This window comes from Pan paniscus, chromosome 15 (genome assembly GCF_029289425.2).
Source record: "Pan paniscus chromosome 15, NHGRI_mPanPan1-v2.0_pri, whole genome shotgun sequence".
NCBI classification, from domain to species: Eukaryota; Metazoa; Chordata; class Mammalia; order Primates; family Hominidae; genus Pan; species Pan paniscus.
The window spans coordinates 30594773-30620571 of record NC_073264.2 but is presented as its reverse complement, the minus strand read 5'-3'; the positions used below and the strand labels follow the sequence as shown (position 1 = coordinate 30620571).

The following is a 25799-nucleotide window of genomic DNA, read 5'->3' as shown; positions in this document are numbered from 1 at the left end:
GAAAATATATCCATTGATGGGTACTATTTCTATTTTTTAATCATTGTTTGAGGCAAACTATACCATTCTTAGAATAAAACAATGAGTACACATAACTAAAATTGCTTCTGGGCATTCTTCACTAATGGAATACCCATATCAAAATTACTCCAACAAATTTTAACACTTTCTTTTAATTTAAATTGTCCACAATTTACTGTCTCAGAGGCTCTTGGTATATAAGAGGAAACAGTGAATTCTACTTTTTGTTTTATTAATAATGGAGCAACTCACTTGACTCTCATTGTTTTGCCTCCTTCATCTGTAAATATAGTAATAAGGACAAGCAGTATTTGAATTAAAAAGGGCTATATTTCTGTTAAGGTTAGCAACAAGTAAATTTATTCTAAACCTAAATGTTGGTTGTGATGTATGGAGGCAGGCAGTTCAAAGTTTGCTGACTTACTTTGACTAAATGTCTATGTTAATATTATAAATTTAATACAGATTATAAATTTGTTGAAGAGAAGGGTTGTATGTTATTCATGCTTTGAACATATTAAGCACACAGTAGATATTCATTGTGCTGAACTGAAGCACAGATGGACTTGCTATAATGACTTAAGGGGATCTTCTGTTAAGGAGAGGAATTAGCAGACGTACACTGGTATAAAATAGGATTGGGAAGAATGGTTTCTTACTATTGATATTTTTGGTATGTATGAAAAGGAAACTATTACTTACCTCCAGATTGAATTCAGAAATGTTGTGGTTTTCTGAACTGGTTTTGGGTCATTACAGAAGGTGTTCTTCAGAATAATGAGTATCGCATAAATGACTATTCCATAAATATAGTTGAATTTTCTTCATTCAACTACTAGTAGCTAAAGAGAAATAACACGTATTAATAATTAAAATCTATTGAAAGCTTGCTTTGCACAAGGCATATTAAACATTTTACCTCTATTACCTAATTTGATCCTTTAATTACCCTTTTAGATAAATACAATTTTTATTTTCATTTTACCAATGGGTAAAATGAATCCTGACATATTTTAGTACTATCATCCTCCTTGCGGTGAATAGCTTTAAGATATACATCTTATTTATATTACAGGTCCCTGCGTATAACTGTAGCTTGCTAATGTGTATAAAAGGCCGCATTTTGTTGCCCAAATCTACTAGTGAGAGACCGGATGTTTTGCCAGTTATTAAGAATAGACAAAATACTGAGAAATGGTAATACCCTATTAATTAAGTCTAATTGAGAAAACACTTTCTTTGATATTTTAGGCTGTAATACCATGGCATTTCTAATCTTGTAGCTAAGACCTGCTACCTCATCTAAAGGGAAGCCCAGTTTCTGACTATTTGTGATTTCTTTTTTTTTTCTTTTGAAAGAGCATTTTTTATTATTATTATACTTAAAGTTCTAGGGTACATGTGCACAACATGCAGGTTAGTTACATATGTATACATGTGCCATGTTGGTGTGCTGCACCCAGTAACTCATCATTTACATTAGGTATATCTGCTAATGCTATCCCTCCCCCCTCCCCCAACCCCACAACAGGCCCTGGCGTGTGATGTCCCCCTTCCCGAGTCCAAGTGTTCTCATTGTTCAATTCCCAGCTATGAGTGAGAACATGCGGTGTTTGGTTTTTTGTTCTTGCAATAGTTTGCTGAGAATGATGGTTTCCAGCTTCATCCATGTCCCTACAAAGGACATAAACTCATCATTTTTTATGGTTGCATAGTATTCCATGGGTTATAGGTGCCACATTTTCTTAATCCAGTCTATCACTGTTGGACATCTGGGTTGGTTCCAGGTCTATGCTATTGTGAATAGTGCCACAATAAACATACATGTGCATGTGCCTTTATAGTAGCATAATTTATAATCCTCTGGGTATATACCCAGTAATGGGATGGCTGGGTCAAATGGTATTTCTAGTTCTAGATCCCTGAGGAATCACCACACTGTCTTCCACAATGGTTGAACCAGTTTTTGTCCCACCAACAGTGTAAAAATGTTCCTATTTCTCTACATCCTCTCCAGCACCTGTTGTTTCCTGACTTTTTAATGATCACCATTCTAACTGGTGTGAGATGGTATCTCATTGTGGTTTTGATTTGCATTTCTCTGATGGCCAGTGATGATGAGCATTTTTACATGTGTCTGTTGGCTGCCTTCTTTTGAGAAGTGTCTGTTCATATCCTTCTCCCATTTGTTGATGGGGTTGTTTGTTTTTTTCTTGTAAATTTGTTTGAGTTCTTTGTAGATTCTGGATATTAGCCCTTTGTCAGATAAATAGATTGCAAAAATTTTCTCCCATTCTGTAGGTTGCCTGTTCACTCTGATGGTAGTTTCTACTATTATTATACTTTAAGTTTTAGGGTACATGTGCACAACGTGCAGGTTAGTTACATATGTATACATGTGCCATGTTGGTGTGCTGCACCAAGCAGACCTAATACACATGTACAGAACTCTCCACCCCAAGTCAACAGAATATACTTTCTTCTCAGCACCACACTGCACTTATTCCAAAATTGACCACATAGTTGGAAGTAAAGCACTCCTCAGCAAATGTAAAAGAACAGAAATTATAGCAAACTGTCTCTCAGACCACAGTGCAATCAAACTAGAACTCAGGATTAAGAAACTCACTCAAAACCGCTCAACTACATGGAAACTGAACAACCTGCTCCTCAATGACTACTGGGTACATAACAAAATGAAGGCAGAAATAAAGATGTTCTTTGAAACCAACAAGAACCAAGACACAACATACCAGAATCTCTGGGACACATTCAAAGCAGTGCGTAGAGGAAAATTTATAGCTCTGATGGTAGTTTCTTTTGCTGTGCAGAAACTCTTTAGTTTAATTAGATCCCATTTGTCAATTTTGGCTTTTGTTGCCATTGTTTTTGTTGGTTTAGACATGAAGTCCTTGCCCATGCCTATGTCCTGAATGGTATTGCCTAGGTTTTCTTCTAGGGTTTTTATGGTTTTAGGTCTAACATTTAAGTCTTTAATCCATCTTGAATTAATTTTTTATAAGGTGTAAGGAAGGGATCCAGTTTCAGCTTTCTACATATGGCTAGCAAGTTTTCCCAGCACCATTTGTTAAATAGGGAATCCTTTCCCCATTTCTTGTTTTTGTCAGGTTTGTCAAAGATCAGGTATTTGTAGATGTGTGGTTTTATTTCTGAGGGCTTTGTTCTGTTTCATTGGTCTATATCTCTGTTTTGGTACCAGTACCATGCTGTTTTGGTTACTGTAGACCTGCTGTATAGTTTGAAGTCAGGTAGCGTGATGCCCCAGCTTTGTTCTTTTGGCTTAGGATTGACTTGGCAATGCAGGCTCTTTTTTGGTTCCATATGAACTTTAAAGTAGTTTTTTTCCAGTTCTGTGAAGAAAGTCATTGGTAGCTTGATGGGGACGGCATTGAATCTATAAATTACCTTGGACAGTATGGCCATTTTCACATTGATTCTTCCTATCCATGGGCATGGAATGTTCTTCCATTTGTGTGTATCCTCTTTTATTTTGTTGAGCAGTGGTTTGTAGTTCTTCTTGAAGAGGTCCTTCACATCCCTTGTAAGTTGGATTCCTAGGTATTTTATTCTCTTTGAAGCAATTGCGAATGGGAGTTCACTCATGATTTGGCTCTCTTTTTGTCTGTTTTTGGCGTATAAAAATGCTTGTGATTTTTGCACATTGATTCTGTATCCTGAGACTTTGCTGAAGTTGCTTATCAGCTTAAGGAGATTTTGGGCTGAGACGATGGGGTTTTCTAGATATGCAATCATGTCATCTGCAAACAGGGACAATAGATAACCCTGATGGCCAACTTCTTCCTCCAGCCTTAAGAATAAACATATGAAAAATAAATGTATTAGATATGGTTTACCAAATGCCTGGAGAGTAGTGTTTCTGTAGCCACCTATATAAATAGATGCTCATTCGGTATGTGCAAATAATGGCCTCAGAGCACCTTGGGACTGGTATGAAATCCCACAAGAGACGCATTGTAGTAGACCCTGTATGTTCATTTTAGTACATTTTCTAGGAAGATGGCAAACAGAGGCATCAAAGTAGTTAGTGTTTTGTAGGTTTTTGCCTAATATGGCTTTTATTCTATTCAGTCAATACAAAATTATTGATTATCCATTAGAGACAGATGAATTTTCAAAATAAAAAAATTAAATAAAACAGAAACACCTGAATGGAAGGAAAATAACATATTTTTAACTCACCACTTTCCAAAATTTTGTATTTTGGAATGGATATTCTCTAAATTGGATATGTAAAATAATACTATAAAATACTAGAAAAATTTTTCCGAAAGTTTGGAAGAATGAAATCACCTTAGGTTGAAAGAGAGTCTAGGACTTTGAAAGGAATTTGGAGAAGTTTGGGATCAAAGGGCAAATGGCAGCACCAATTGTTCCCAGTTTTGAAAACGAGGTTTATAAAAGTAAAAAAGATTTGATATTTAAACAGGATCCTGGGTAAATAGTAGCCTGGGCATTAAGAAAGATCTCTTGTGTAGTCATATTTCTAACCTAGATAAAGATGTGAATATAGATATATTCCTAATTATAGGCAAACCACCAAAGGCCCTGCCTGATTCTAGAGACTTGCACCATTTAAGGCTTACCCCTTCTTAAGTCAGTGGCAGAGATTAAGAATATTTCCCTTGCCAAAAATATCCTGGGACCCTTCTTACCAAGACCAGTGATATAAGTAAATAGTTACTATGATGCTAACTGTCATTCCTTCATTCTGCCATGGCCACTCCCCCCAGTATATTTCCTATTGTTTAGAATTATGTGCAGTTGTATACCTAAGGATACTTTCAATACACTTTCTCTTTGTTTCTCCAAAATGAGAGTGAAACTTGAAAGTGGTTACTCTTGCTTCTGAAATCTAAAGCCATATTACATATCCTATAATAGGGCAGTAAAATTATCCATACTCAACATAAGCCACACCTTAGGTCTGAAAAATAATGAAAACTTCTAAATCTTCACTGGGTATATTATCATTTTACACATTGTGCAAACTACTTTCGTAAAGTCATTTTTTAATATTATAGAAGTGTCCACTGATAATTTATCAAAATTACCCTAGAGTAAACTCAAGATGCAATAGCAAAATTTCCTTTGTAACAGTAAATGAGTAAACGTACATTTAAAAATTCACTACCTTGCAAGCATGGGTCATTTTAAATTCCCCTTTTAGTAGGTAAGTTCATCTCTTCTCCATTGTTCAAAATTCCATTAACTCTGTGCATCTTCCTTCATTCAGTAGCTCCTGAAAATTTTTCCTGTAGGCCACACTTGAAAGAAAAAGGCCTTGCTTTTATTTCTGATTATGATTCTTAAGTCTGGAATGCATTTTGAAGTGAATAAGGAATATTTTTGTTGTTTAATCATGAAGTTGAAGAAATTAGGTTTTCCTGTCATGAAAAGCCTGTGTAATTTCAAGTGCTTACGTGTCTTCTCAAATATTTATGCCACCCAACTTATTTATCCATTAGTTTGGCTCTTGATCTGGATTTCCACAGTCACATATCTCTTCATTCCTGATGTATATCTGGCTTACACAAAAAACACGAGAGAGCCCAAGATTTAAGAGAGAAGATGGAGTTTCAGAAGTGTAAGCATTCCTGGGAGACCTTACTTTGATGTTTCGACAATCTGTCTTCCCAAGAGAGAAGACAGGTTGAAGAGGGATATGAAGAATTTTTTTTTCACTTCTTAAATAAACTTCATTGAAGTATAGTTTGCATGTAATAAAATTTTAAGTATACAATTTGAGGAGTTTTGATAAAGGTATATATCTGTGTTACCATTATAATAAAGATATAGGAAATTTCAGTCATCCTAGAGAATTCCCCTGTGATCCACTGTGGTCAATTCCTCTCCATATACTCATATCCAATCCCAGACAGCCAGTGATCTGATTTCTGTTATTATAGATAGTTTTATCTGCTATAAAATTTTATATATATGGAATCAAATAGTAGGTACTCTGGATTATTTTGGTCAGCATAAACTTTTTATTATGTTAATTTTTTTTTAAATGATAGAAACTTAATGGGCCTCATACTGATACTCTGTAAGTAATACCTCATGTAATAATTATTTTTCCAAATATATTTCATTATTACTTAAATGAATCATAAAAATGTCTTAAGATTCTATGTTCAATTCCAACTTAAAAATAAATTACTATATACATAAGCAGAATATATATGGAAAATAAAAAAGAAATTACTGTAGTTTCTAATTATCTTAGAGTATGTACTGATTTGCTGTTGCAGGAGGATAATGTTAGAGGAAAATGATGCTTGGAAAAATTGAAAGGATAATCTAAATCTTACTTTATTGTTTTGAAGATCCCAATCTGAAGATGATCAATCAAGATAGTTTAATTACAGAATAATAGAATAGCAAACTTTTCATTAATAAATAAACTTTCTAAATTGCAAATTTTGCCATTACTGACTAAATAATAATTAAATTTGTCATTATTTGAAATTGTCTTCATTGCCTACATGAAGTTAGTTTTAACTTACATGGCATATGTTTCTTTAGTTGTTATTATTATTATTATTATTATTATTATTATTATTACTTTTATTTTTTTGAGATGGAGTCTTGCTCTGTTGTTCAGGCTGGAGTGCAGTGGTGCAATCTCGATTCACTACAAGCTCCACCTCCCGGGTTCATGCCATTCTCCTTCCTCAGCCTCCCGAGTAGCTGGGACTACAGGAGCCCGCCACCACGCCCGGCTAATTTTTTGTATTTTTAGTAGAGACGGTGTTTCACCTTGTTAGCCAGGATGGTCTCGATCTCCTGACCTCGTGATCCACCCGCCTCGGCCTCCCAAAGTGCTGGGATTACAGGCTTGAGCCACTGCGCCTGGCTAGTGATTATTTTAACCCATATTGAAACACAGAGGAATTTTTCAATGCATAGAAATATGAGTCAAAAGAAAACGATATTGGAGAGTATAATGTTTGGTACATTGAGTAATGATGATGAAAACTAGCTTATAAAAATTCAAACTACATTTTGTGTAACTATTCTATAGCTAGAATCTTGAGAATCACAGTACCCACACAGTGGGAGAGTACAAATGAAGACCTATGCAGACGTCTGCTATAAGAACAGAACAGCCAACACACTATATGATGGAAAGGAGCAAAATGAAGTACAGATGATAAGTGGTGCTTAACTTTATTAAGCCAAGTGAACACTATTACTGAAAGTCTGTATCTAACAAAGGCAAATTACTTTGCTGTAATCATGTTCATGAGCTGTCTTGTGGCTGCCAGTCAGGGCCTGCCACTCATCTAAAGGAAATGAAAGCCTTGAAAATGTTAATTAGATGTTACAGCCTGATCAATATTGAAGAACCTTTAATTTATAAGTTTCCACCATTTTCTTTGCAATGTCCTCATGTGTTTATAAGAACAAAAGCCATGGAATTGTGGCAACATGAAAAGGTCAGCCTGCTACCTACATTCTTTTGAAATCTTGACCTGTGTAGTCACATATGTCTAAATGAAAATCTATCAATTATCTCACTGAGAAATATTTCTAAAATATCAGTGAAGAATTAACTTGGCCTTACATCAGAAAATCTATTTCCTGAGCATAGATGTTCCTTTAATTGAAGATAACATGTAATTTTGGCTTTATTTAGGTAGAAAAATTCCTATTTGCGGTATTCTGGTAGAACCCTGCCTGGCGGTAAAATCAATAAAGCTTCATCCTCTACACTACTAAAATTCTTCAATTTGAAATTCTTTCCTAGCTTTAGGTCACAGATATACAGCCATCTAGGAAGAGGTAACAGATGAGGCTGCATTCTTCAACATTTTTAAGTACGAATGTATTTATCAAATTCTTCTTCACAAGCACTTTGGATGAGACCTCAGAGGAGGTGGGCTTATAGAAAATATGACTACTTCAGAGAAGGACAAAACAGCCTAAGAGGAGAATGCTAAATGTTCTGAAACAACAACAGAATAACATAAGCTTCTGCCTATAACTTCCTTTCATTTTGGTAATATACGTCAACATTCCTATTAAGAAAGCAGTGACAGAACCTGTTAATAACAGATTATTTTATTATAATTCATATGAATTAAACACAAACTACCGATAACTTATCTTCTACTTAGGGAACACGGGGAAAAATTTTAAATCTCAGTTAATGGCTGGTGGAAAGTGGAGGGAAAGTTCAGATACACAATTTCCTTTTACTTCCCTTTGTTTGGGTTGACTTTCAGGTACGTGCTTTAGAAATGACTAAGAAAAGGTAGTGTTCTTACCAAAAAAATGAAGAATAACAGTTGAGTTTTTGAGTCCCTGGAAATAGTTGTATGAAATCTTAATCCGGTCATTGGTGACTTTTACTATCAAATTTTTCTTCAGCTTATAGAATTTCTGATCCATAACAAAAGTATCCAAAATTACTGCTTATACTTGTTTTTCCCACATTTGAGCTTTTAAAAAGGGTAGTTTATGCTCATTTTCTAAACTTTTCTACTTTCTATTTATCTTAAACTTGCTGTGTTCTGGCTTTTTTCCCCACCACTCCACTGAAACTGCTCTCAGTAATGTCACTGTTGATTTCTAACTTGACAACTTCAATAGATGCTTTCAGTAGCCTCCCTGTGCCATTTGAAGCGGCTATTCCCTCCCTTCTTGATATTACCTCTTCAGTTCTATGACTCGCTGTTGGTCTCATTTTCTCTTAGTTTTTTCTACCTAAAGGATTAAATCTTAGGCTACTGCAGGGGCCCTTCTTCTTCCACACATTACATTTGGGTATACTTCAGAATTCCATTTCTGTTCTTCATATTCTATATATATTCCTAGATGATCACCCACTCTTAAGATTTGCCCACTATTTATATTAATTGCTTTTAATAATCCAGCAAACAGAGTCTGGAGGGTCAGCCTCTCTGAGTCCAGAGGTGAAAACTGCCTGGGGAATTGTACCAGGGACAATGAAGAATAACAGCACACTGTCTCTATAGCCTGTAGCAGGGATTTGCTTCAACCCATCATCTCCTCTCACTGACTATGTGCCAGGCATTGTAAGAAAAATTGTATATGGAAGGGTATATAAAATAAATCAAAATGTCATGATATTCTACTTGTCTCACATAAATCTACCCATAGGAGTGATTGAATAACCATTTGCTAATTGTTTGGGTCTACTAAATAGGTCATAGGAAGTTCATCTGGTCTAGAAACTTCCTAGTATTACTCAAGAATAATAAAAATAGAAAAAGAGAGACAAGAACAGATGCTGTTGTAGAGATCATGCCAAGAAAATGTAAAGCTTTGAAGCTTTTCATTTCCTGGTAACTACCACCATTACCTCTTCAAATTTCAAATTGAATGTTTGTCACTATTAAGTCAAAGAGACAAACTGTTCATGCTACAAGTTCATTATATTCTACAGGTGTACATGACAAATGCATCTGAGAATGGTATCTTCAGGATAAACCTTTAGGCAGTTAGCTTTAAATAAATTATTTTGTTGGTGTGTTATGGAACCCTCGCTTAATGAAATTTATAGGATGTGACCACTCAGATTATATTCTTCAGTGATCTATGGATCAGTGTAGTACTGTGGATCAATATGACTAAGTTACATGTTTCCCCTAAGACTTGTTATCTCTAGGGTACAGTTAATTTAGGAAAGAAAATACTAGGGGATTAAAATATCAACTTTCCCCTGGGGCCTAAAATAAATAAAACGGGTAGTAATACTACTTCTATTTTAAAATATTGGAATATAATAGATACCTTTTCCCAAAAAATTGTACCCTACTATCTAAACTTTCCCTAAAGTGTCCCCTATTCTTAGTCATGCTGCCTATGAGCTGTGCCTCATAGCAACAATGCATTGTCCTACTGTGTACCTGTGCCTACCTTGACCAGACAAGCTCAGAAGTCTGCAGAAGTGGAAAAGAATTAAAATAGAAAGAAAAAAATAAACAAGAATTAGAGACCGTGTGTCCTACTGGCCTTTGTATTGATTATTCAAGTGTTGTATGACACCTGGATCCTCTACCTTGAGTAGTGTTTAAGATAGCATTGTATTTTTTTCAAAAAAAGCCCTGATATTTTGAATGAATTTGTTTTGAAATGTGTTGCCTACTATTTAAGTGCCAAAATACCCTTTCATCGGGGAACAATTTGTTCCTTCTTTCAGAAAATATTCCTCTTCTCTGCTCCTCAGTTTTACTCTAGGTGTACAACTTCTGTGGAAAGTGCTATATTTTTACATAAACCCTATGGTCTGGCTATAGTTGATTATTGCTAGGTATGGACCAATTACAGCTCTTACCTACTATTTTTGAGTCATGAAGCAGGGAGAGCATTAGACCATTGTCTCTCCAGAGGCACATTTTTAAAATATAAAACTTGCAAAAATGCAAGCATGTTTCCTGCTAATGTAGGTCTGTAGTAAAACACTGTAAAGTCAACACCTTGATGCACAATCCGGAGAGAATATTGAAGGTGTTCATGTCATGGCTTCTAAATGATCCCTACACAGGCTTCTTTTGCCTTTTTGCATTTTACTTGTTTAAACCTTTCTTAGATTTTCTGAGTCAATAATTCCCACATATGTCTAAGCTTGTTTAAATTGGGTTTCAATTAGGGTTGCCAGATTTAGCAAATAAAAATGCTAGATACCCCTTTACCTTTGAATATCACATAAAGAATGATATTGCAATATTGGGACATACTAAAAAAGATCCATTTTTTATCTGATATTCAAATGTAACTGGACATTCCATATTTGATCTGGAACCCTAGTTTTGATCACTTGCAACCAAACTAAATCAATTGCTCTCTGTGACTCGTAACCAGACAGAACTATTTCTTATAGTACTTTGGATACACATTTGTATTTAATCAAAAAAAACACAGGAAGCAATTTTGTGCTTTCCAGGAAATTTTGTGTAGCCTAAATATCATCGTATAACTCTGATTCTTCCTATACAACTTTGGTAAGTATCTCTCTACAGAGTGCAAATGTAACTTTGAAGCAGAGCGTTTAAGTGATCCAGGAGCCTTAATGTGTATTTCAAGTCAAGGCTCTGAGAAATGGATTTAATGTTCTCTTAAGGCTGAAATCCAGGAACCGTTGAGTGTCAAAGCCCAATGAGGGCTCCTGGACAAATCACTTAATCTCGCTTCTTCAGTCTCCTTATCTTTAAGCTGTAGGTAATATTTCTTTCCAGTCTTCCAGAAGTGTCACGGTGATTAACATTTATGGACTGCTTTGAAGATGAAAATTCTATATCTTGTTAAGCATTAGCAAGATGGCAAATAATATATAATTATGCTGTGTACCTGCAATAATCTAAGAGCATGCATGTTTTCACAGTTTTAATAATAATTTCAGTAAAATAAAAACATGAGGTTTAGTTCTCACTTTAATTTGATAAAATGCTTTACTTTGGTTTCACAGCTATGGGAAAGGTTATTTGAAAAAAGAAGTGAAAAAATAAACGCAAATATTTTATAATATTTGGGCTACAAGCAATTTTTCTTCATAAAAACCTAATTGTTCTCAAATACAAATGGCCAACTGTTTGCTTTTCAAATGAGGTTTACCATTAGGACTGCTTTTGAAAGCATGCATTAAGATGGAGGGATGGGAAGTTACTGTAATTTTCAGTTCATGTTACTTCTTGAGTACTGTCACTTTTCTATATAAAGCTATAGAAAGTGAACATTAGCCCTTTAAAAGAGTCATATTTCAAGGATCAGGTGGGAAAGACAGAAGTGTTGGATGCACCTCACTGCACTGCTGTTCATCCCCAACACTTTGCACAATGTGAGAATGTTTAATAATTCCAACCCAACCTACAGATAAGAATCTCTGGTGTCACATCACAACTGACAGTGCTGGTGTGAGATTTGCAGTAAAACAATATTCCAGCTGTAGCTTTCATTTACAGAAATAAAACAGCAGAAGTGGAGGGAAAAAGGCCAGGAGAAGATAAACACTTTCATCTTGAAACAGCACTGACATTAAATTATAATAGCTATACTCAAACAAGGAGAGAAAATCCAACCTCAGGACCTAAACCTAACATGTATTATATCAGCTAAAATCCATCGCTCTGTCTATATTTTATGTGAGCCAGTTAATGTTTAGTTATCCAGAGAGATCACCAAATATAAATAAGCTCTTTCCCAAATAAAGGCTATGGCAACTGTGGGACAGGCGGCCTTATTTTTCTCCCATTAATCACTAGAAACTTCACACGGCGTCAAAGTCTCCAGGGATATTTCTGGCTGGGAAAAAGATCCTCCCTCCTCAGTTCTAATCAGTCCATCCCATCTGTAATGGCTTTAGAAAATTGTTAATGACATAAAGTGACAGTCGAAGGGCTTTTTGGTCTGTCAGTGTAGGGTTACTATGAGCTCTCTAACAAACTACTACATCCAGGCCTCAAAGCTGCTGGAAAATGATCTGGATTACGAAGGAATAAATTTGATATGTTAGCAATCACAAGCGGGAACTGAAAAGAAAGGCTTCCTTAATACGGTTCTTTTAGGCTATAATGGGAAATATGAAGATAAATCTGGCTCAGAGACAAACCCACATAAGACTGCCGCGAGCACACAGAATATAGATCTCGGTTATGAGATGTGTAAAACACACAATGGCCTGAATCAGGAGCTAAGTATATAAGTGCAAACAAACCCGTTTTTATAGTTAGCATGGCATTTTGAATGGAGTTTTAAGCCTAAAGGACAGTATCCTACTTGCAGAAGAAGATGGGAAATGTAACAGTAAGTACTGGGCTTTTATATATAGAAGTCTAATAAGAAAATGTTCTAGAAAATTATGAACATAAAGCAAATTAAACTGAAATTGGCTTTCCCCATAAAAATTGAAATACCTTGCTTTCCCTAATCTAAAATATTGTTTTTCTTTTAGTTCCATTATCTTGCTTTGGATTTATGGAAATTCTGAACAGTGATGTGAGAGTGACTACAGTTTGAAGTATCTGTTAAATACAGCAACATGACATCACAAGGTATAATCTCATTCCTTGCCTTATATAAAAATTCTGCACAGAATTGATAAATAAATGCATATCTGGGAATTTGAATCTGTTAAAAATAGGCAGATAATAGAAATGGAAATATGGAGTTTTTTTTTTTTAAAAAAAAGACTAATTTTATCCTAATGCGGTAAAACGTTTTCTTTCTTGTATTTTTTTTTTTAGTTTCTAGAATATTCACCTCATTAGGACATCACAGAAATTGACAATATAAACAGTCAGTTTCCCACACATCTCCTGTAGGTAGTGCAAAGTACCTTAAAAATATTACATTCTGACAAATCTACAGAATTTGCATGATTAAGTGAAGTGATTTTTACCTAGTTGTGCAGAAAGATTTTTACTTAGTAGTAGAGAACAGCAAGGTGATATATTATCCCCAAATCCTACCATGTTCCATAAGCTACATAAAAGCAAATGTTATCTCAATATAAATATTTTTCCTATTAGTGGAAAAAAATTCAGACCTTTAAAGCAGGATAATTTCTTATTAGTCTGAGACAGTCTCACAAGGGCTGTATCTGGCAAACTCCACTTTTACCAGATGGTTTCTAGAGAAACCCTCCAACTCCATCATTCTACAATTAACCATAATTTTTCTTAGGTGAGTATCATTTAGTAGGAATAGACAACCAGCGAATAGGCCCTGAATTCCGCTACAGTTGTGCATTGGTAACAGGAATGGAATGAAGAGAGAACAAGAATAATTTCTCAGCAAATAATCCTCATTGAATTATGTAGGGGAATTTCAACTGATTCCTTTTCCATCGTCAAATGTTGCACATTCTCTTAGAGAAGAAATCACTGGCATACTGAAGGAAGTTCATCCCATTTGACTTTGGAGCAGGTCATAGGCTTTGGAGACCTATGCTAATTCTTTCAGACTGCTAGGGAGCTAACTCATAAATATCTATTTCAGTGTTCTAAAATGATTAAATGACATCATAATGACCTGGTTTAAAGAAAATGTTACAAGAGATCCCCTAAATGATACACTGGTGGCCTGAAAGAGTTAATGCAGTTTCCTTAAGTGCCCAATTCAATCTTAGTTTGCAATATACAGAGCAGGGAATGTGTCCCAGTAACTCACTAATAGCCATATCTAATAAAAGTATATTAAGGAGAGATAAGTTCTTTGAAGGAGTCTATCAAAGAGCAGGTGGCAATTCTGATTAATACAGCTCTGCTAAGAAAGGAGAAATGGAGCCTTTGGAAATTCAGTAATCCTGTAGAGAAACATTGAGATGATGCCCTTCTTAAAGAATATCTCAAGGGATCATGATCCATGACAACAGATACTATGTTCTTCCAAAATATAGTTAAGGTTTATGTGTAACACACTGGCAGCAAACAATATTTTTTATAGCGAGACTGGGAGAGTATGAGAATGTTTTTCTAAGTTTTCAATGTATTCAATATCGTATATCTATGTAATATATCAGAAAAGCAGATAGAAATTGGAAACAGGTCTCTTATTATAGTATATGGAATATTTTTACTATACAAGTTTATATTTTATATAAAATGTGATCATTTTATATAAAGTTTAATATTATTAGATCGAATTCTACAATCAAGTTGGGCATCAGAAGACAGAACATGAGAATGAAATAGAAGAGAAGAGAAAGAGAAGAGAGACAATTTTAATAGTAGAAGTAGAAAACACATTTTGGTACTCAAAGATAATTTAGTCAAATGAATGAATCAATTAATAGAAGCCTAGAAACATGGAGCAAAAAGAACTAACCATGAGTTCTGTAATCACCTTAAAATTATTGCACATATAAGTACATATATAGAATGTTTAAGTCCAGAAACAGCACAAGTAGGTATATATATAGTTACATATTTGTACAATATAAACTTATTCTATGATAAAAGAAATCTTTCAAATCTATGAGCAAGGGAAAAGATTTGGAAGTCAGTACAATGTGATTGTGAAGAGAATGAAATCTTGGCTTGATATCTCTTGGTTCTAATCTCAGCTCTTATTCTTAATAGCTGTATTACCTTGAACAAATCACTAAACTGTCCTTCGATTCCCTTATCTGAAAATTGGGGAGTATAATCATACTTACATTGAAAAGTAACAGAAATAATAAATGTAAAGCATTTGGCAGAGTATTTGGCTCATAGTAAACCACAATAAATGCTAATTATTATTATTCAATAAATGGGGATTTAAACAAATGGCTAACTACATAGTAAACAAGTTAGGTCTCCCTTATGCCTTATGTAAAACATAGAATCAGATGGATGAAAGAGTAAATATAAAAAGAGAATTCTAACAGTAGGAAAGGAAATATATATGAATATTTATAATAATATTGTGGTTGGGGAAAGCAGGAAACACAAAGCCATAGACCTATGAAAGACTGTTGAAAAATTTAAACTTCTGATGGAAAAATAAGTATAACAATAAAAGACACACAGCAGACTAGAAAAATATTTGTAGTGTATAATACAAAGGGTCATGATAATTTACATAAAGTGTTCCTATCATCAGTTTTTCTAAAACATAATGTTTGATCAGGCAGCTAATAAACACAGATGGTATATATTGTGACTTCATTGCTCTGTGTAGTTTCAGAGCCTTCTCAAAATTTATCTCAGGTAACTTTTTCTGTATATAAAGGAATCAACTTAAATGTTACTTCAGTAGAAAGGCCTCTTCTGATCTTCAATCTAAATATGTTTTTTTAAATTTCCTTCTCATGGCATGTATTTTTTGTGTGTATGTGTCATAACTCTTGTTCTTTATCACATGTTTATATCTGTTGGTTTATAACCATTTCCCCCTCATTAGACAATAGCTCATAGGACTGGGTGTATAGTGTTTACACTCTGTAGTAAGTCCCAAACATATAATAGATATTGAAGTAATAAGATCATTTAAAGGATCCAGAACACTATGTTAAAGCATTTAGCCTTTACATCTAAAACAGTCAAAGAAGAATTTTAAGCAGGGTTAAGCCTTATTGGGCTTCAGTGAAGGGTGAAGCATGAAATGGAAAGTATACACTTAGAGGCCAGGTGCTCCTTTAGAAAAGGGATTGAAACAATCTAAGAAACTGGGAAGATCTAAACTAAGGAAGTTCAATGCCAATATAGGAATAATTCCAAAGATACTTAAAATTAGGTGATTTTAACTGAAGTAGTGTATGCATAAAGGGAAACAATGAGAATTAAATTTGATTTTGGATTTTAGAGCAGACTGTACAATTTTGATGCTATACCAAGACATTTGTAATTTTTCCTCTGAGAAGTAGAAAGCCGATGAAGAATTTTGAAAATTAAATTTTGTCTTTCATTTGCTTACTTGTATGTTTTAAATCATCTTGATTATGAAGACTAAGTTATTGAAACACATGAATTAGACTTCTGAGGACCATAGGAAAGTTGAAGTTTTAGTTCTGTGAGTTACTACTCTCAAATTTAGCCATAAGTATCTAGAGGCAAGGTCATCTTAATGAAAAATTTTGGGATCCTGACAACTATTGTCAAATGAACTTCCTTTATCATCATTATCATTACCACCACAATCATCATCCACATCACCACCCCCAACGACAATAATGGCAGCAATGACAACCACAACATCAACATACATTTGTTGGAAAATTATGTAAGATACTGCAGTAGGTTCTTGAGTACATAGAAATCTGGCATAGTCCCCGACATCGAAAAAGTAAAATATGTGCATTAAAATAACACTAGTCATGTAGAGAAGCATGTGATAAAATGAGTAGTAAGGAAATAATTTATTCTGGAGTTTAAAGAGAGAATTGTTTGTAGACCGAAGTGTCTTTAGAAAAAGGTTGATGGAGAAGGTGACACTTGAATTGGTCTTTGAGGAAGAAACACATTCAGATAAATATAAATGTACCTACTGAGACAGAGGTACTACAAGATAGAAGAGGAAGTTCCTATGGCCTCTTCTAAGGACAAGTAGACCAGTATACAAATAAGAGTGCTTTGACCATACCTTAGAGTTCATAAGGAAAACTAAAAGAAATATTCAGAGAGCTGGATAGAAACAGATTTTAAGGTATTTTGAAAATAAGATACTTTACTACAAATAAAGAGTAAACTAAGGTTTATTTTGAGGAAAGTGGAGAACCACTTACATGTTCAGAGCAAAGTAGCTACTTGTAGAAAGTTGTGTTTTAAGATTTAGAGAATGAACATAATGAGCATGTTCAACGTGAAGCTTAGGGGTTAAAATTCTGGTTAAAGAAACCACTGTGACGGTAAGTTTTTTTAGTACAGGAAAAGGAGAACCTGATGTAAGAAATCAGAAGAATGGAATAATATGAATTTCTTTCTCTCATCTTTTATTAGGAAAAATTTCAAACAATATTAAAGAGAATATAATGAACCCCCAAATATTCACCACTCAGCTTCAAAAATTATCAATTCATGACTAATCTTATTTTATCTCTATTCTTGCCTACCTACTTTACCTCCAGATTTTTTGAAGCCCATCATCATTTCACTTCACCTATTTATTTAATATAAATTTCTAAAAGATAAGGAATAATGAAAAACAAACAACCATAATACCATTTTCATACCTAAAAAATCAATAATTTTTAACAATCCCAAACATGCAATCAGTGTTTAGATTTCCTCAATTTTTATATAAAATTTCTTTATAATTAATTTCTTTGAATTATTGTCCCAATAAGGCCCATTCACTTGAGTTGGTTTATGTTCCTGAAATCTCTTTAAATCTTTAGTTTCATCTTTCACCTCTTTTTTCTTGAAACACAGTCTCTATTTTGCTGACCACATACTCAGGGTAGGATTTGCTATGCACTTCTGTTTACTATGTATTCCTGAAAATGGTGGTTGAATTTAAAATCTTGAACAGATTTAGGTTCAATTTTTTTTTGGCCAGAATTGGGCCAGGCACCATGGCTCATGCCTATAATCCCAGCACTTTGGGAGGCCGAGGACAGTAGATTGTTTGAGCCCAGGAATTCGAGACCAGCTTGGGCAACATGGTAAACCCTGTATTAAAAAAAAAAAAAAAATTTAGACGAGCATGGCGTGTCCCCTTAGTCCCAGCTACTTCTTTGGAGAGTGAAATGGGAGAATCATTTGAGTCCGGAAGGTCGAGGCTGTGATCTCGCCACTGCACTCTGCACTCCAGTCCAGGTGAACAGAACAAAACCCTTTCTCAAAAAAACAAAAAACAAAAACAAAAACAAAACAGAAACAGAAAACCAAAATAATTGTTTATAGGTTGTGTTGTGTACTATTTCATTGTCTTTTGTTTCCCTGTTGGTATTATAGCAGTTATTACAAAATGGCGATATTCTACTTCAATCTTTCATTAACTGAAATACTACTATAACAAGAAACTTTTCATAAATAATTTGATTACACTGATTTATAGCTCATTTAGAAAATTCAGATGTCTATTGCTCTTTATAAAAGTTTGCAAACTGATAAGTTGATTCCCTAGCATCTTCCTAAGTTGATTTCCTAGCATCTTCCAAAGTTGACCAGTGAGTTTTATTTCTTCATTTTTAAAGAACTATTATGAGCTCATGGATTAGAACGTGTTTGATGTATTTCAATCTATTGCAATTATTGATTGTAATAATTATTAAACTCCTTATTTAAGTTGACTTCTGAGGCTTTTTGATATAGCCGTGGAGGCTTTGAGAGTTTTCTCACATTCTTGTATGATAAGATGCCCCAGGATGATCTTAAATTTCCTACCCAGAACTCAGAATCCTCTATTTCTCCAAGGAGTCTTTATTACTTGCACTATGAAATGATATTTAGAAATTACAATTTGAATGCTAGAGGTGCTCATTACTATAGCATTGGAAATTGTTTATATATATAAACATATATATAAACATATATTCAAACATATATAAACATATATAAACATATATAAACATATATAAAAACATATAGAAACATATATATAAACATATATAAACACATATATACATATATAAACATATAAACACATATAAACATATATAAACATATATATATAAACATATCTATATATATATAAACATATCTCTCTCTCTCTCTCTCTCCAGAGGACGAACCTAAGAAATCTGTATTTGGAAATACAAAATTTGTTATGGTTTTATAAAGATGTTTCCAATTCAAATTCAGGAGTATATGATTTTTACCTTTATTTCACTTTTATTTCCTGTTTCTCTCATGTCAGCAATCCTGGCCTTTAACCATACTCATAAATCCTTATTTGTTCTTCCCTTAATACACATACAAGTCTCAAAATAATAACATATCAATGACATCTACAAATATAATCCACAAACTGTATAATTATTTTCAAGTTTTTGTCTTAGAATATATCCAACCAAGGATACACAGTCAAGTTATTGTGTTTTAAAGTCACTGTAAATAGTCGTTCTCTCTGTATTATACCACTTGTCTGTCTCTTCATACACAGATTCAATATTGTCTTAATTATAGAAAGGTTTGGCTGGGTGCGGTGGCTTATGCTTGTAATCCCAGCATTTTGGGAGGCCGAGGCTGGCGGATCACCTGAGGTCAGGAGTTCGAGACCAGCATGTCCAACATGTAGAAACCCCATCCCTACTAAAAATACAAAATTAGCCTTGGGTGGTGGTGCATGCCTATAATCCCAGCTACTCGGGAGGCTGAGGCAGGAAAATCGCTTGAATCTGGGAGGCAGAGGTAGCAGTGAGCCAAGATTGTGCCATTGCACTCCAGCCTGGGCAACAAAAGTGAAACTCCGTATAAATAAATAATAAATAAATAAATTATAGGAGGTTCATAATATGTGTTGACAACTTTTAGGGCTAGATTACTCATACTCTTTTCTTTTTTAGGATTATCCTTTATTTCAGAGTTTTCCTACTTTTTTTCAAACCGAACTCTGTTTAGCTTCAAAGAAAATGAAAACTAATGGTATTTTTATGGAGACTGCATATTTAATACATTAACTGTTCCCACCCAAGATAATGGTATGTCTTTCCACTTGTTTATTTCTACATTTATGCCTTTCAGGATTGTTTTGGAGTCTTCTGGATATGAGAACATTATAAAAGGTGAAAAAGTAGAACTGAAATATGAAGGGAGAAAAAGAGACAACCATGGTTTCAAGTCTCACTTAGAGAAGAAGGATTGTTTATTTATTTGACGGAAATTGGGTAAATTGAAGACTCTGACACAGAGAATAACGGTACCAGACCTGAGTCCAGTCTTAGCTTTAGTAGGAACAAAATGTATCAACCAAATTTATATAGGACCAAATACCAGTGAAAGAAATTAGACATAATTACTGAAAGAATAAATTACATGAGATATTCACTGTACTTAGCCACATGACATGAAAACCTATGCCCTTTAGAGCAAGCACAGTTCCATGCAAAACTGTAGAGAAGTTTTCTCACCCCTTTTTCACATGCTTCTCACATTGTAGCACCCCTCCTTGAAACCATCCTACTTCTACTATCCTCCAGTTTCCTCTGGATTTGAATGTCCATATCATGCTATGGTCCTTCAGTCAGCTCCTGTGTCAGAAATCAGGGCCCTGCTCTGGGCTCTTCCTTCATCCTGTAACTATAGTCAAATAAGTCCTGTTAAGTCTACTTCCTTAAAAACTCTTAATAATCTCTTCCTCCTCTTTATTGCCATTGCCTATGGCACCATCTTATTCAGAACACCATTTTTCTTACCTATAATGTTGAAAGTAACTCTTCAACCGTCCTGTTGCGTGTTTTATCCCATTGCTTCTTACATAACAGATGTGGTGATATTTAGCCTATTTGTAGTTCCTTGAAACCATCCTTTGTACTGCCATCTAAGTAATCTTTAAAATAACAAGATAAATATTTCTATGACCTCCATTGTCTAAAGCAAATTTCCAATGTATATTGTAAAAAAAATGCCAAAGAGTTTCATGACAAATGCTATATACTATAGTCTTGGGAGAGCCACAGGGTAAATTAGTTCTAAAGAGCTCTCTTTGGTAGAGGAAACTGTTAAAATGTGATCAGCCTAATAAGATCATAATCATATGACTATGAACTATTTTGAATGTACCTATTAATTTTTTCAACCTATTGTTTTGAAGGATATTCAATCTATTGTCTCAAGTATATTTTTCAACGTACTTGAGAGTATATTGACCTGAAGAGAAAAGTCCAAACTCCTATGACCTTACTATTGTTCTGACCTCATCTCTCACAGCTCCCTCTTATTCCTGGTGTTCTATCACATGATAATGAAATTTGACAAAACAGTATTTATGTTACTGGGGGTGTGGGGCATTGAGGAAGCATGGCAAATGAGAGGGAAGTGGTAGAAAAATGACTTTTATCATGTGCTTCTATGAAGAGACATATATGGATTGAGATCCACTTAAAAGGGAAAAGTTAAAAAAAATCAAAACCCAAAAATCACCACCATTCTGTGGATGCAATGTATATTTAATTGTCTAATAATAATAAATTTCCCACAATGTCAGATGTTAAGAGTACAAGAAAGAGTTACAAAAGGAAGTGGTTAGGGCGATAAATTGAAAAGTGAGTAGAGTTGAGGAAAATGCTTTGCTAGATTGCTAGATTGAAGTTTTCTTCAATCTAGCAAAAAAGGAGACAGGAGAAAAGGAGCAAATTGCAAAGGCAATGGAGGGGAGATAATCAACATAGCTGATTACTAGAAGAGGATATTTGTGTACTTATTTGTACGGTGTGTGTGTGTACGTGTGTGTGTGTGTGTGTGTGTGTCTGTGTGTGTGTGGTGGTACTTGAAAGACAAATTGGATTAGGGTAGTATTTTGATTCTGTGTTCAATTCTCTGAACAATGACTCATCTTGATAGGCTATTAATGTTTAATAGTCCCATATATTTCTCCTATGCTGTCTACAAGAATATCATTCTCATTATAAAATTTTGTGTATCTCATTTGTCTTACATTTTCACAAATATAAAAAAATACTTCTTTACTCACTCTACAGCTCTGTGAACGTTCAGAGTAAACCTTGTTAGGATTACTTATGGAAAAGAAAAGAATATTCACTCTATCTCGTATATACAAACCATGTTAACATTATTTCTAGATATAGAACTGGCTGCATACGATTTCAACTGTTATTCTGAACAAATTTAAGTAATTCTCTATTCTCAGCATATTGGCAACATAGAAATGCATTTTAGAGGTGCAGAGGCACAAAAGGAAATTTGAGCCAAATGAATCTGCTAGATATTTCTGCACAGTTTTCATAATTCATTGTTAGGTCTGGCTTCAAGGAGGGCAAAGTTCACATATTTCTTTTTTATATTGAAATAATCACAATATTAATTTTTAGTAAAAATGTTTGATTTTATTCCAAAAAATCTTTAAGTAAGGAGTAAGATTTCTGCATGATCGGTGAAATTAAGGTGGAACAGAATAGAAGGCCTCTTCTGTACAATGTCACCAAAACATCCCGAAGTTTTATCCTGCCTGGAAAATTTCTTACACATGATTCTTACTGCTTAGCTTGAAATTGCACCTAGGAAGAAGCTTTTGTTCTCAGTGCTGCCAAAACTTCCATCTTTCAGCAGTGACCTCAGTTTAGCACCTGCTCATAAGATGTGTTTGCACATCGTTGGTACGTTATAGTGACATACATGTTCTCATCTAGGAGATTGTCATAGAATTCAAGAGATGTTAACATTTTTCCATCTGTGTGTGTGAAAGTGACGTTTCCTGTTAATTTTGTTCTCTTGCTGAATTCTCTAAGCAAAAGCCTTCTGTGGGAGGCAGAATGATGTCATTATAGTCATAGCATAAAAATTTTCAACCTTTAGAATGAGACATATTGTGGCATATATATTACTACTTTTAAAAGCAGTGACACAAAAACTTGGAGGACGATGATATCAATTTTATATTTTCAGGTGTGGGGGTTTCCAGGAGACTTGAGAATGACTCCAGGACTCATAGTTCTCCTGGAACATTGTTTTCCACTGTAGCCTTAGAAGAGGAAAGCCCATCTATGGATAGTTATGTTTATGAGAATAGAGACTTGACTGTTTAATGTCAGAGGAATAGAGAGTTTGGCAAGCAGAACAATCTATCAGTGACTGCCTTCGGAAAAAAATGGGCTATTTTTAGTAAAATTTTTCATGATTACATGATTTAAAGTAAAATAAATTAGACTTTTGATTTCAACTCTGTGTTAGTGTTCTCCAGATAAATGGAACCAATAAGAAATATATACAGAAAATGGCTCACATATTATGGTGGCTAAGAAGTCCTACGATCTGCTGTCTTCAAACTGGAGAACCATAAATGTCAATGGTGTAATTCAGTCTAAATCTGAAGGCCTAAGAACCAAGAGAAATGATGGTATAATTCCTGGTCTGAATCCAAAGGCCTGCCAACCAGGAGCTCTGATGTCTAAAAGCACGAGAAGATGTCCCAGTTCAAGCAGAAGGAATAAATTCATCCTTTATCTTCCTTCTTGTTCTATTTGTGTCCTCCATGGACTGGATGTTGACTGTCCACATTGGTGAGGGCACATCTTTTTTGCTCAGTGTACTTATAGAAATGCTAATCTCTTCCAGAAACACCCTCACAGACATATCCAGAAGTAATATTCTAATAGCTATCTGGATATGCCTTAACCCAATCAAGTTGACACATAAAATTAACCATCAAAAGCTCTGACATGTAAAAACCTTTTTTTTAAATACTTTTACTGGACCCATTAGAGAACTGAGGTTCCAGAGTATACTGCTACCTTGAAATATAGAGAGACAGGCAAATATGGAGATGCTTTCAATCTCCTTTTCTGGAGAAGAAGCCACTGGAGTCATAAGCTGATAAGAACACTCAAATGATAGTTTTAATTTATTGTTGGAGGCTCAGTGTGGACTACCATGAGAATGAGAAATTTCTGTGAGCAGCAATCTTGGTGCTCAGCACTCCAAACCCCCAAATAATTTCTTGGGTTTTCCCTGCAGGAACCACACTAAATTCACATGTTGAAAAGTCAAAAAATATCTTCTCCTGGTTCTGGGAGGAGAAGGGGAAAATTAGCCAGTGTTAAATACTCATAGAGTATTCTCCACACACACACACACACACACACACACACACAAAGAAAAGTTTACTCTGTAAGGGTAAGACTTTACTGGAGCCTTATCCACCTGATGATAAGGAAGGCATAAGGAAGTCATTTCTTCCACTCTAGCATCGTCTGGTCTTTCTGTGACATTTAAGGGGGAAAAAAAATCTAAGAACTGTAACTTGTGAAAGTTACAGTCTATGTCTAAAGACCCGCTAAAAGACAGATTTAATCATAATGCTGTAGAATGCTCTTCCTCCCTGACTCCTTACCATCACATCAATAAGGATCCAGTATAATAGTGTTATTTCTCAAAGAGCTGTAAGGTAGACTTTATCTAAAGAGTTCTGAGGGACACTAAACACAACAGGGGAGACAAAAACAAGGGCACTCTAGGCATTTGAATTCTCTGGCACCTACAACTACAACAAACAGTAAACATGGCCCTACTCCTAGCCACATTATCATAAAACCCCACACTAAATGTCTACTTACCTAAGTTCCTAACACCTACCTCATGCATCATATTTGACTTTCAACCAAAAAGAAAATTTACAAAACATAACAAAAGGCAAGAGAAAATGTTCTGAAGACAAAGCAAACATCAGATAAGACTCAGCTATGACACAGAGTTGGAATCATCAAGGAATTTCAAATAACTGTTACTAATATGTTTGGTATGCTGTAAAAAAAAAGGTAGAGAGAATAATAGAACAGACAGGTAAATTCAACAGAATGATAAAACCTTCATGAAAGGACAATGCTAGAAATCAAAGCCATGGTAACAGAAATGAAAAATTCTTTACAAGGGCTCATCAGCTGATAAAAATTAAGTTAACATGAAGATAAATCATTATACATTTTCCAAACAGAAATGCAAAGAGAAAAGAGAAAAATAATTTTTAGAAAAAAATAGAAGAATCAATAAATGTAACTTACTTTTTAAGCATAAGAAACAACAGAACAATAAAACTTTTGGAAAAAAAATAATAAATAAATAAATAAATAAATGTAACTTACATATAATGAAAACAGCAGAAGGAAAAGAAAGAGAGAAAAGGACAGAGGAAATATTTGAAGGAATAATGGCTGAGGATTTTCCAAAATTAATGGCCAAACCAAACCATCGATCTAGAAAGTTCAGAGAACACTGAGAAAGATAAATACCAAAACATCTAAGCATATTAAAATCAAGCTTCAGTAAACAAAGTCAAAGAGAAAATTTTGAAAGAAGTCAGGAGAAGAAAACAAAATAAAACTTACTTTTCAGGAAAAAGGAAAATAATTATGAAAGACTTTCCTTCTAAAACTATGTTATCAAAAAGACAGTGGAGTGAAGTATTTAGTATTAAAAGATAAGCAAAATGAAATCTAAAATTTTATATCCAGTGAAATCATTCTTCAAACTGGTAGGCAAAGTTACAGCTTTCTCAGATAAAAATCTGAGGAAATTTAACATCAATAGATCTTCCCTACAAGTAATATTTTAAAAATTCTTCAGAGGGAAGGAAAATGGTATCATTCAGAAACTCACATCTAAATAAAGAAAGGAAGAACATCAGTGGAGGGAAAATTAAAGGCATTAAATAAAATTAAAATATTTTTTCTTCTT

At 34.3% G+C, this 25799-nt stretch overlaps 1 long non-coding RNA gene across 2 annotated transcripts in view; it reads left to right on the top strand.

Annotated features, from left to right (window-relative positions):
• The window catches only part of LOC117975788 (uncharacterized), a 243211-nt gene that overhangs the window by 104228 nt on the left and 113184 nt on the right, over nucleotides 1-25799 (top strand). Inside the window, exons 4-5 of one of the 2 annotated variants that reach the window (XR_004666127.2) lie at nucleotides 12980-13079; nucleotides 14666-15432. This is a non-coding gene — a long non-coding RNA (uncharacterized LOC117975788). Of the gene's footprint in view, nucleotides 1-12979; nucleotides 13080-14665; nucleotides 15433-25799 lie in introns of those variants that run through there. The other variant, XR_008620826.3, reaches the window with a different exon arrangement.